At 45.4% G+C, this 12,524-nt stretch overlaps 1 pseudogene; it reads left to right on the forward strand.

Annotated features, from left to right (window-relative positions):
* Positions 1–3,911: 3,911 nt before the first annotated feature.
* Positions 3,912–4,792, forward strand: LOC128047479 (40S ribosomal protein SA-like; annotated as a pseudogene).
* Positions 4,793–12,524: the final 7,732 nt, after the last annotated feature.

The following is a 12,524-nucleotide window of genomic DNA, read 5'->3' on the forward strand; positions in this document are numbered from 1 at the left end:
ACTACGCCAAAGCCTTTGGCTGTGTGGATCACAACAAACTGTGGAAAATTCTGAAAGAGATGGGAACACCAGATCACCTTACCTGCCTCCTGAGAAATCTGTATGCAGGTCAAGAAGCAACAGTTAGAACCAGAAATGGAACAACAGACTGGTTCCAAATTGGGAAAGGAGTACGTCAAGGCTGTATATTGTCACCCTGCTTATTTAACTTATATGCAGAGTACATCATGAGAAACGCTGGGCTGGAAGAAGCGCAAGCTGGAATCAAGATTGCTGGGAGAAATATCAATAACCTCAGATATGCAGATGACACCACCCTTATGGCAGAAAGTGAAGAGAAACTAAAAAGCCTCTTCATGAAAGTGAAAGAGGAGAGTGAAAAAGTTGGCTTAAAGCTCAACATTCAGAAAATGAAGATCGTGGCATCTGGTCCCATCACTTCATAGCAAATAATGGGGAAACAATGGAAACAGTGACAGAGTTTATTTTGGGGGGCTCCAAAATCATTGCAGATGGTGACTCCAGCCATGAAATTAAAAGACGCTTACTCCTTGGAAGAATAGCTATGCCCAACCTAGACAGCATATTAAAAAGCAGAGACGTTACTTTGCCAACAAAGGTCCGTCTAGTCAAGGCTATGGTTTTTCCAGTGGCCATGTATGAATGTGAGAGTTGGACCATAAGAAAGCTGAATACTGAAGAATTGATGCTTTTGAACTGTGGTTTTGGAGAAGACTCCTGAGAGTCCCTTGGACTGCAAGGAGATCCAACCAGTCAATCTGAAAGGATATCAGTCCTGAGTGTTCATTGGAAGGACTGATGCTGAAGCTGAAGCTCCAATACTTTGGCCACCTGATGCGAAGAGCTGACTCATTAGAAAAGACCCTGATTCTGGGAAAGACTGAAGGCAGGAGGAGAAGGGCATGACAGAGGATGAGATGGTTGGATGGCATCACCAATTCAATGAAGATGAGCTTGAGCAAGCTCCAGGAGTTGGTGATGGACAGGGAAGCCTGGCATGCTGCAGTCCATGGGGTTGCAAAGAGTCAGACACAACTAAGTGACTGATCTGAACTGAGTGAAACAATGATGACCAAGAAAGACTGTAATATCTTGAGACTCACACTCTGGCAGAATAACAGCATGGCCAAGCTTCCACTATAGGAGAACTATGCATGACTCCTTATGGTGTTTACAGCAGCATAATTACATCCAGCATCCTTGGGATGATGTACAGTGAGGCCTCCTATTAACTCCCAATTTCTTCTCCTCTTTCAGTTATTGGTGAAACCCTTAGCCCCAAGTAGCTGATAAAACCCTTCTTCCCTCCCGTCTGTCCCTCCTTCCTTTAGGGCTTAATATGTACCATATGCTAGAGGAGATGCTGGGAATGCAAAAGGGGTTCTAGGAAGGAAGCAGACTGGAAATCAGATCCTTATAAGGCAATGTGGCTGTATTTCGGTGATCTGCAAGCCTGGGGTATCATGGGAGCTCAGAAGAGGGGGCCCTAGCTCACACCGGGGCATCTTTAGTATCTTTTTTCCCCCAAACTTCAAATTTTTAATTTTGTATTGGGTTACAGCCGATCAACAATGTTGTAGTTTCAAGTGAACAGTGAAGGGACTCCGCCATACATACATATGTATCCGTTCTCCCCCCCAAGCGCCCATCCCCTCCAGGCTGACGCATCGGATTGAGCAGAGTTAAATGTGCTCCACAGTAGGTCCTTGTTGGCATTCTGGAGCATCTTAGTCAGCTTCTGCAGGAAGTGAAGCCGGAGCACCATCTTTCACTTTGCTGAGCATCTGCTGAGTTCTAGACACTGTGCTGGGGGCTGGGCCCAGAGTAGTGAGGCCCGGCCAGACCCTTCCCCTATGCACCTCTCCTCCTAGGGGGCCAGCCTGCATCGCCCAGTCCCAGTGGGTATTTCTGCTTGTGCTGCTCCGGGTCCCTCTTCTCTACACCTACGGTTTGCATGTCTGGCCTGTTTGATCTGCAATGGACTGTCTCATTTACCTTCAAAAGGCCGTCCCGCTCATGGAAGAGGATGCTCATTTTCTGCCCTCTGAACTACTTAGAATTCTGGTTTTCACCTACCACGTTTCCAGTGTTCCCCTCCCTCCTCGAGCACAGAGCTGACGACTGTCTGCCTGCCACGGCACATGCCCTGCAGAGGGTCTGGCCCACTCACCCACTGCACAAGGAATCCTACAGAGCCCACCCTGTCCCGCTCAGAGCCCCCTCTGTTGCTCATATTGCAAGGGCAGGGGGAGACCACGTGTGAACTCAAGAGGAACTTCTAGATCGAATCCGAAGGAAGCAGTTCCTCCACTGTACAGACACATGTTTCCCATGCCTCCCTGTGGCAGCTCTGCGCCCTGAGCTGGCGGTGCTGGGGTCTTAAATCTTGTGGGCTCTTCATGGTATTGTGTGGCATATGTGTTCAGTCGCTCAGTCTTATCCAGCTCTTTGGGACCCCGTGGACTGTAGCCCACCAGGCTCCTCTGTCCACGGGATTTTCCAGGCAACGATACTGGAGTGGGTTGCCATTTCCTCCCCCAGGAGATCTCCACCCAGGGATCAAACCCGAGTCTCCTGTGTCTCCTGCCTTAGCTGGCAAATTCTTTACCACTGAGTCGCCCCTTAGTGCAATTCAAAAGTAAAATTAATTGAAACTGTTAAATGTAATTCAGGTACGCAGAGGTTTAAATAACATAAGCAATATAGCCACTGTACTTAGCAAAAAGTATTTGATATTTTTTATGTAAGCCTTTTTATTCTATGAAAAAAATACAGGTCAATTTCTAACTTGTGGGTCTCCATACTATTCAAGTCGAGCAACAGAATCAAAATTAAAATTTGGGTTTGTACCCACAGAGAAAGTGTCTGGTGGCCGAAGTACAAACACTATTCACTGTAAATCTGCTCTGCAACCCTGAGCAAGTCATTTCACCTCTCTGTTCTAGTCTCATTTATAAAATCAAGATAATATCTGACTTGTGGGAATAGCAAGTGAAAAAGGAAAAGTGAGGGTGCTTTTACATGGTTATGATTTGATCACTTGTTTGCTTTTTCTTTATTGGTTGCCTTCTTTGAAACACTCGGTATTGGAGGCTGGGATTAAAAAGCAGAATACTGCACACGTGAGAGGGGTCCCTTCTCATTGTCTTAATCTCATAGGGACACCGAGTTTCCAAGAACTGGGAAGTGGTGTCCCTATAGGGGGCTCCCTGGGAGGTAAAGTGTCTGCACGTCAGGCTTAAGATGTCTACACTTCAGTAGAAATACAATTTTCAAGGGCCCCGGAATTTGTTCCTGGGTTTGGGATGAAAGGGACAATAGGCAGGTTTACCTTCAAAAGGCAGGGCTGGCTTCTGTAGCTTCCTCACTCCATCCGGAGCCACCGCTTTGAATTATACATGAGGCGCTTGCAGGAGCTGTGATGATTTTTCAAATATTTCTCTAATTGATGAGAAGGGCTTTGATAAATTGCTGTAGAACCAGGAGCATCTGATCACAAGGAATCCTGTCTTGTTCCTCCTTGACAGATGTTTATTTGACTTAAAGGGAGAGCAGGGTCCAAAGGAACTACTTTTCTCTCCTGGAACTTTTATTCTATTGAGGGAAAATAATTCTATGAAATGCTATGGTTTTGTTTTTAAATCCAAACATGAGGAGTTCTCCAAGGTCTGTGGTCTTGTGCCTGCCACATTCATATGAAGAACTTGAGAGCTCAGAGTGGAAGGGCAAGATCCCTGGGCAGCATGAATTCTTCCTTCCTCATCGTGTCCTCATGGCTGCTGAAGGTGGAGAGACAAAATACCTAAGAATCACCTTTCCGCACTACCCAGAAAATGGTCCATGTGACATTGTTCTGGATTCCCACTGGAACTTAAAAGGAAACTTTCACAATGTCCAGAGCCCTCAATGTCCTGCTAATGAAGGAGGAGGACGTCCTCAAACTCCCAGGAACCCAGGGAGGTAGCACCAACCTTGGCTTCCAAGTGGTGGTACATCTACAAAAGGAAGAGGGATGGTGTCTCCATCATAAATCTGAAGGAGACCTGGCCGAAGCTTCTGCAGATGGCTTATGCCGTGGTTGCCACTGAAAACCCAACTGATGAACCAGTGTCCTATCCTCTGGGAATACTGGCCAACGAATTTGCTGCTGCCCCTTGAGCCCCTCCTACTGCTGCTGCTCCACTCCTGGAACTTTCACTCACCTGGTCCAGGCAGCCTTCTGGAAGCCAAGACTTCTGGTGGTTACTGATCCCAGGGCTGACCACCACGTCTCACAGGAGCCCCTTACACTAACCTGCCATCCACTGCTCTGCATAACACAGACACTCTGTGCTCTGTGGCTACCGCCATCCCGTGCAACGCAGACAGAGTTCACTCAGTGGCTCTGATGTGGCGGCTGTTTGCCCAGGAAGTTCTGCCCATGCATGGCATCTCCAGTGAACCCCCATGGAAGGTCATGCCTCATCTCTGCGTCTACAGAGATTCTGAAAAGACTGAAAAGGAAGAGCGGGCAGCAGTTGACAAGACTGTGACCAAGGAGGAATTTCAGGGTGGACGGACCGCTCCAGCTCTGCAGTTCACGTCTACTCAACCAGAGTTGGGGGTCTGAAGGCAGGGGGTGCCCTCTGAGACTATTCGACTCCCCTGTGAAGACTGGAGTGCTCAGCCTGCTGCTGAAGACTGCTCTGCAGCTCCCACGGCTCAACCACTGAGTGGTCTTCAGCTGTTGTTCCTCAAACTCTCAAAATGGAAATGGGTTGATGGCAAATAGCTTTTTGAAAAAACTCACCCAAGAGCCAGGATACATGGGCACCAACCCACCAGAACATTGGGATGGACCTCAACCACAGACCAAAGCAGAGCCAGGCATTAATTTCTGCTTGCTGGCTTGTGATGGGGTCCAAGAGCCTCAGGGGAGGGCATCAGAGAGGTGGAGTTGGGAGAAGAGTGAGGGAAGATAGGCACTAACTGGAGGCCTTGAGCAATGACTTTTGCTAATGCTATGGATATTTCATTACTTTCCAAGATGTGTCTCCCCAAGCACTGTTCTTAATGAACTCCTCTCTAGCTCCTCCCCCTAAAAGAGTACCCCTGACTCTTAGCATGGTATTTCAAATCCTTTTCCATTCCATTCCGGCCAACTTCTCCCACCTTATCCCCCCATTCCTCCCCATTCACCATCCCCCTGAGTTCTAGCCCCTTCCCATCCATTACCTATGTAAGCCACACTCCTTCCGTGAAGTCTGGCCTGACTCTACTCTCATTCTGGACTCTGCACTTGGTCATCACTTCCTCCATATTGTCACAACACTGTCACAAAGGTCTGATCTAAAATTTAATGTATCCCATTGTGATTTTTGTAACCTGTGTTAGACATGAACCCGCATATGACATTGGTCTAACCAGGGAGATTTATTTGGCTCTTGTTCCCACCAGTTACTGTGGGACGTGAGGTCACCTCCCCTCCCCAAATTCTCCATCTATTTCTGCCATGATTAGAGTACAGTTCTTGTGAGTTATTGAAGGGGAATCTCCTTCTCCCTGGCTCCTGCTTCAGTGCTGAGGAACCTCTGCTGGCCTAACACTCTCTACCCACCTTGTCTGGCGAGTGTGTGAGAAGGAAACGGACGTGCAGGGCATCTTTGTCTCTTCAGGCTGCTATAACAAAGACACCTGAAACTGGCTGGCTTAACATCAAACATTCTTTATCCCAGTTCTGAAGCCTGGAAAGTCCAAGATCAAGCTACCGGCAGATTCAGAGCCTGGTAAGAACCTGCTTCCCAGTTCATAGAAGGCCATCTTCTTACTGTGTCCTCACACGATAGAAAGGGGTCTCCTTTACAAGGACACTAATCCCCATTCACGATGACCCCATCCTCATGACCCAATCACCTCTCAAAGGCCCCACTTCCGAACAGCATCACGTTGGGAATTAGGTTTCAACAAATGCATTTCGGGGAGATGCAAACATTCAATCTCTAGGACCGGGACTTCTTTCCTTCTTGCTACTTTGAAATCTATCACCTGCAGAGAGCACATCTCTATAAGCCACAGGTTTTGCAGAGGCTGGCTAGTGTAACAGAGCCTGTGTTTTTCAAAACTACTATGATTAGATGGCTGAGTATCATCCCAGGTGTGTTAGTGAGCCTCCCATCTAAAGCAAATTAATGTCCACCAAGTTGGCTTTATCAGGACTAAAGGTTACTGCCTGATCCCTTCCTGAGCAATGGGGGAAGACAGGGGGTGTTATTTTTAAGTCCCCTCAAACCTCTAAAATCATAATCCCATAGATACTGAAAGGATAAAAAGAGAACACTATAAATGAGTTTATGCACATAAACTCAATAACTTAAATGAAATGGACTTTTTACTTGAAAGCAATAAATGACTAAAAGTCACCTAGGAAGAAATAGATAATGTCAATAGTCCTATATTTATTAAAGACGAAGAGTTTGTCATTAAAACTCTAGGCCAAGATAGTTTTATTGCCATATTCTGCCAGACATTTAAAGAAAAATTATACTGACTGTACATAATAATATCCAAAAAATAGAAGGAATAACCTCTTGACTCATTTTATAAGGCTGTCACTACTCTGAAGTCAAAATCATTAAAAAAAAGCACTAGAAGAAAAAGCTATACACTAATACCCCACATGAACATGCAAATATATTCAAGAAAATATTAGCAAAATATATTAAAAAATAATACATGACAACAGAATTAGATTTATTTCAGGAATGGAGATTAGCTAAATGTTTTAAAACTAATGAACATGAGCTATAATATTAATAGGTTAAACAATAAAAGCCACACAATCATATCAATCGGTGCGGAAAAAATTTAACAAAATTCAACATACATTTGTGACAAAAGTTTCAGCAAACAATGATTAGAGGAGAACTTCCTTAACTTGATTTACAGTATCTACAAAAATTTCATGGCTAACATCAAATTCAATAATGAAGGATTGAATGCTTGCCTTCCCAAAACAGAGAACAAGGCAAAGTTTTTCACTCTCACAGCTGCTATGCACTCTCATACCAGAAGCCCTAGGACAATAAGGGAAGAAAAACAGATAAAGGGCACACAGATTTTAAAGGAAGAACTAAAACTATCCCTATTCACAGGCAACATGACCAAAAAAAAAAAAAAAAACACACAGAATCTACAAAAAACAAAACAAAAATACTTATTATTGAGTTTAGCAAGGTTGCACAATATAAGGTCAACATGAAAAAAAATCTATCATATTTTTATATGTGGCAATAAACAATTGGAAGCCAGAATTTTAAAAATTGATACCATGTACATCATTAAATTACTTATGTACAAAATTCCCCCAAATTAAATAAATCTAAGAAAGCATCTTCAGGACTTGCATGATAAACACTGATGCTGCTGCTGCTGCTAAGCCACTTCAGTCATGTCCGACTCTGTGCGACCCCATAGACGGCAGCCCACCAGGCTCCCCCGTCCCTGGGATTCTCCAGGCAAGAACACTGGAGTGGGTTGCCATTTCCTTCTCCAATGCATGAAAGTGAAAAGCAAAAGTGAAGTCGCTCAGTCGTGTCCTTCTCTTAGCGACCCCATGGACTATAGCCTACCAGGCTCCTCCGTCCATGGGATTTCCCAGGCAAGGGGTACTGGAGTGGGGTGCCATTGTCTTCTCCATGATAAACACTACAAAATGCTTATTAAAGGAATAACATCTAAATAAGTGGAGAGACATACTGTGTTTCTGGATTGAAAGACTCAATATAGTTAAGAAGTCAGTTTTCCCTCAAATTGTTCTATAGATTTAAGGCACTCCCAATCAAAATCCCAGCAGAATGTTTTGTAGATATGGACAAGCTGATTCTAAAATTTATAGAAAAAGGAACTAGAATAGCCATAACAAATTTGAAAAAGAAAAAAAAAAGATTTAGAGAAGTGACACTACTCCATTTTAAAGCTCCAGTAATCGAGTGAAGACTCTTTAAAGTCCCGTGGACTTCAAGGAGATTAAACCAGTTAATCCTAAAGGAAATCAACCTTGAATATTCATTGGAAGGACTGGTGCTGAAGATGAAGCTCCAATACTATGGCCACCGGATGCAAAGACCCGACTCATTGGAAAAGACCCTAATGCTGGGAAAGATTGAGGGCAGGAAGAGAAGGGGGTGACAGGATGAGATGGTTAGATAGCATTACTGACTCAATGGACATGAGTTTGAGCAAACTCTGGGAGAGAGTGAAGCACAGGGTTAGGGTTAGCGTGCTGTAGTCCAAGGGGTCGCAAAGAGTCGAACACGACTTAGAGACTGAAGAGCAACAAAATCAAGACTGCAGGGCCTTGGTAAACAAGTAAATTGATAAAACACAATAAATAACCCAGAAATAGACACAAATACGACCAACTGATTTTTGACAAATTCAGTAGAGATGAGATTATCTTTGTAAGAAGCAGCAATGGAACAATTGAATATCCACCGCAAAATACAAAATGAAGCCAAAAAACCAAGCTCACACATTCTTTACACAGAATGGATTATGGATCTAGATTAGAATGATTAAACTTTTAGAAGAAAACATCAGGGAACATCTTCATGACCTCGAGTCAGGCAGAGTTCTTAGAAGTGACATTAAAAGCATCATTCATTAAAGAAACAAATGGATGAATGGGCCTTCATTAAAACTTTTTTGCCTCTGAAAGACACTGCTAAGAAAATGAAAAGACGAACTACAGACTGAGAGACAATATTTGTAAACCACATACCCGACAAAGGACTTGTATCCAGAATACACAAATAACTCTTGAAGCTCAACAGAAGGAACATAAATGACCCAATAAAAAAATTGGGCAAGCAATTGAGACATTTCCCCAAAGGAGACACACAGATGGCAAATAAGTTCATGAAATTCAAAATAAAATAAACATCCAAGATACCATCAGAATCTATCAGAATGGCAACAACGAAACACAAACAAAATCCCACAAATGCTGGTGAGTATATGGAGCAACTGGAACGCTATACATTGCTGGAGAGAATGCAAAAATGAACAGCCATTCTGGAAAACAGTTCAGGAGTTTCTTTTAAAGGTAAACACACAGATACTGCATGACCTAATGATCCATTACTGGGCATTTACTCAAGAGAAATAAAAACGTGTTCATGCAAACAGCACTCCATTTATAATTACCCAAAATGGAAACAGCCTAAATGTCCTTCAGTGGGTGAATGGATAAACACACTGTGGTCCATTTAAACACTGGAATACTAAGTACTCAGCAATAAAAAAGAAGGGGTTTTTAATGCATGTCACAACATGAGCGCATCTCAAAGGCATTAGGCCGAGCAAAAAGCTACCTCATAAGTTTACATATTGTCTGATTCCACCTCTGTGACATTCTGGAAAAGGCAAAGTATGGAGATGGAGAATAGATCAGTGCTTGCATGGGATACAGGTAGGGGGGTTGACAAAAAGCAGCAGCACGAGGAATTCTGTTTGGGGGGGGGGCTGAGTGATGGAACTGTTCTCTGTCTTAATTGTGATGGTGATTACACACATCTATACTCATATAACTATATTCACACACGCACACAGGATCCCAGCAGTATTCCCCACCAGCCTGTGACGGTCATATTAGCTCCACTGTTACTCGGCCCTCCCAAGAAGGCCTGCTTCCAGTGGACTCCTCGGTCCAAAGGCCCCATGAAGACCTCTCAGCACAGCCACTGCTCCCAAGGCCCACCTAGCAAAGCTTTCCAGGAGGTGGTCTTCCAAGGCTGGCCCAGAATCTGGCACTACCTTGGCCCTCAGCCCTGCCACCAGCACCGCCAAGCACCCAGCCATCAGGCAAGTCTGCCAGTGCTGAGGTGCTGCACTGGGAGATGCCCCTTCTAAGCCCCTGGGCAGCAGGAGAAACTATATTTTGCCCTAAAGGGAAAAAGGGATCTGTCCCATTTTCTGCGTCACACCTTCACAAAGATGTCGCAAAGTGCTCCAACTTATGAACATTTTTGTAGAAACAGCTCATTCCTTTTTACTTCCAGTAACAGCTGAGTTCTTACCCCCATTTTTTTCATCTTCTGCCCCAAGACGCTGGGCTGAGATGAGTGAAAGAGGCCAAATTGTAACTCAGACTCAGATCTCCCTCCAACCCCTGAGGCTTCCTCTTCCTTTAGGATCACTGGGGTCCCAGGAAACAGAGGATCTCCAAAGGCACACATACCCTAATCACTGGAACCTTAGAATGGGTTATGTTACATGACAAAAATGACTTCAGTTCAGTTCAGTTCAGTCACTCAGTCGTGTCTGACTCTTTGTGACTTAGCAGGCATAATTAAGGTTATGGGCTTAAAACATGGAGAGTATCTGAATTAGTTGGGTGGGCCTGCTCTAATCATGTGAGCCTTAAAAAGCAGAGAACTTTCTCAAGTGGAGACAGAAGAACTGAGGCAGAAGAAGCCGAAGAGATCGGATCATGAGAAGGATTTGCTGCGTCATTGCTGGCTTTGAAGGCAGAGGAGGCAATGGGATGAGGACAGTAGGGGGTCTTACCAGGCTGACGGAGATCTCCCACAACACCCAGGAGGGAATAGGAGCTCAGTGGGGCAGCCACAAAGAACAGAACTGGGTGAGGCTGGGAGCAGAGTCTCCCCCAGCACCTCCAGAGAAGAGTCCTGGCCAGTCAACACACGGACCTTGGCTTTATGAGACCTGGATTGGAGAAACCTGCCCAGCTCACCCAGACTTCTGACAAACAGAACTATGAACTGATAAACTCAAGTTGGTTTTGAGCTCCTAAGCTTGCAATTGTTTTCATGACAGTGATAGAAAACAGCTGCAGTCATCATGCAAATAAACTCCCAGCGGGCCCTTCTAACACACCCAGACATGACTGAACCCCCACTCTGGAGTCAACCTTGGGCCCCTCTGGAATGTCTGTTGTCTCTTCTGTATGCTTCATCTCCTGGTCCAGCAGCCTTGTCCCCAGCAAGGGAGCGGGGGCAGCAGGAGCTGGCAGATGTGTCCCATAATCAGCCACAAAGGGACCCTCACAGAGCCGGAGAATTATTTAATTTGAGCAAATGCATTCTAACTCCTCCTTCACAAGCCCAGCCCAGATGGTTCATGGCTTCAAATTGAGGCAACCATACAAGCTCCCTATCAGCCTCCGGTAAGTCCCTTCTAGAATGCAGGCAGATTGTAAACAGTGACCAAGGAGAAATGGGGCAGGTTTAACCTACCTCCTCTGGGACCCAGAGCCAGCCCTGTGTCCCTTCCTCGGTTCAGTTTTGCTCTGCTGGAACATGAGGGGGAGGCCCAGATGGGCCCCAGATTCCTTCCAGCCTTAGGGATCTAGAAATAGAAGACGCCCCAACCCCCACCATCGCCACCACCAGGCTGTGTTGGCTCCTGAAAAGGAAACACTGGCTCAGCCGGGAAGTGGCAAGGAGCCCACTCCAGCAGGAGCCCTTCCGAAACAGAAGTCAGGAATGGAACATCCCAGGACGTGTTTGAGTATCTATTCAGTGTTACAGCAGAATCCCGTCCCCCAAAAGATGTAATGGAGCACCAACTCCTTTATCTGCCAATGTGATCTTATTTGGAAAAAGGGTCTTTGCAGAGGGAATCAAGTTAAGGTAAGGTTATTGGGGTGGGCCCAAGTCCAGTGTGGTTGGTGTCCTTATAAGAAAGGAAAGGACAGAGACACAGGAGGGAGATGACCATGTGAGGGCAGAGGTGGAAACTGATGCATCTACGATCCAAGGAACCCCAAGGATTGACGGCCACCACCCCTGGAAGTTAGCAAGAAGCGAGGAAGGGTTCTCCCCTACAGGTGTCAGAAGGAACATGGTTCTGTCGGCATCTGGACTTTGGATGTCTCCCCTCCAGAATTGTCAGAGTGACTTCCTACGGTTTTAAAGCCAGCTAGCTTGTTTTCCTTTGTTGCAGTGTCGTTAATAAACTAATGAGTCCAGTTGGCCAGTAAATATTTATCGAACCACGTGTCAGGCAGTGGCCTGGGCACTGCAGATAGAGGAGGGACCCAAACAGATGAAAGTTTCCATCCCCGGGACATTTTCAATTGAACTATTGTTCCGAGGGAATGAGGAATTTGTTGAAAAGGTACGGTTAGGAATTAGAGAGTGTCCATAGACTTCTTGATTTATTCGGAATGAGATGTGCTTTGCTATTTTCTGGTCATTTTGCAAAGAGAATCACAGAATTTTAGAGCTTGAAAGGACCTTTGCTATTTCTCTAGGCAAAAGTCAGGATTTCTCCAGCCTGGGGACTTAAGTTTAGAGAGGAGGTGCTGGGACCAAACTGACGCTTCAAGCTGCTGTGGTGCATGCCCAGGGCTCCAGTTTGTGTGGACCTCGGGCCGGGAATGAGGTCCACGTGGACCATGGATTGGTGGGGCTCAGGGAATGGGGTTTTCTGGGACCCAATGTTGGGGACTCCCAGGCTGCTCTGAGTTCAGGGCTTGCTGAGACAACCAGGAGGCTCTTCAG

Source organism: Budorcas taxicolor, chromosome 5 (genome assembly GCF_023091745.1).
Source record: "Budorcas taxicolor isolate Tak-1 chromosome 5, Takin1.1, whole genome shotgun sequence".
Taxonomy (NCBI): Eukaryota; Metazoa; Chordata; class Mammalia; order Artiodactyla; family Bovidae; genus Budorcas; species Budorcas taxicolor.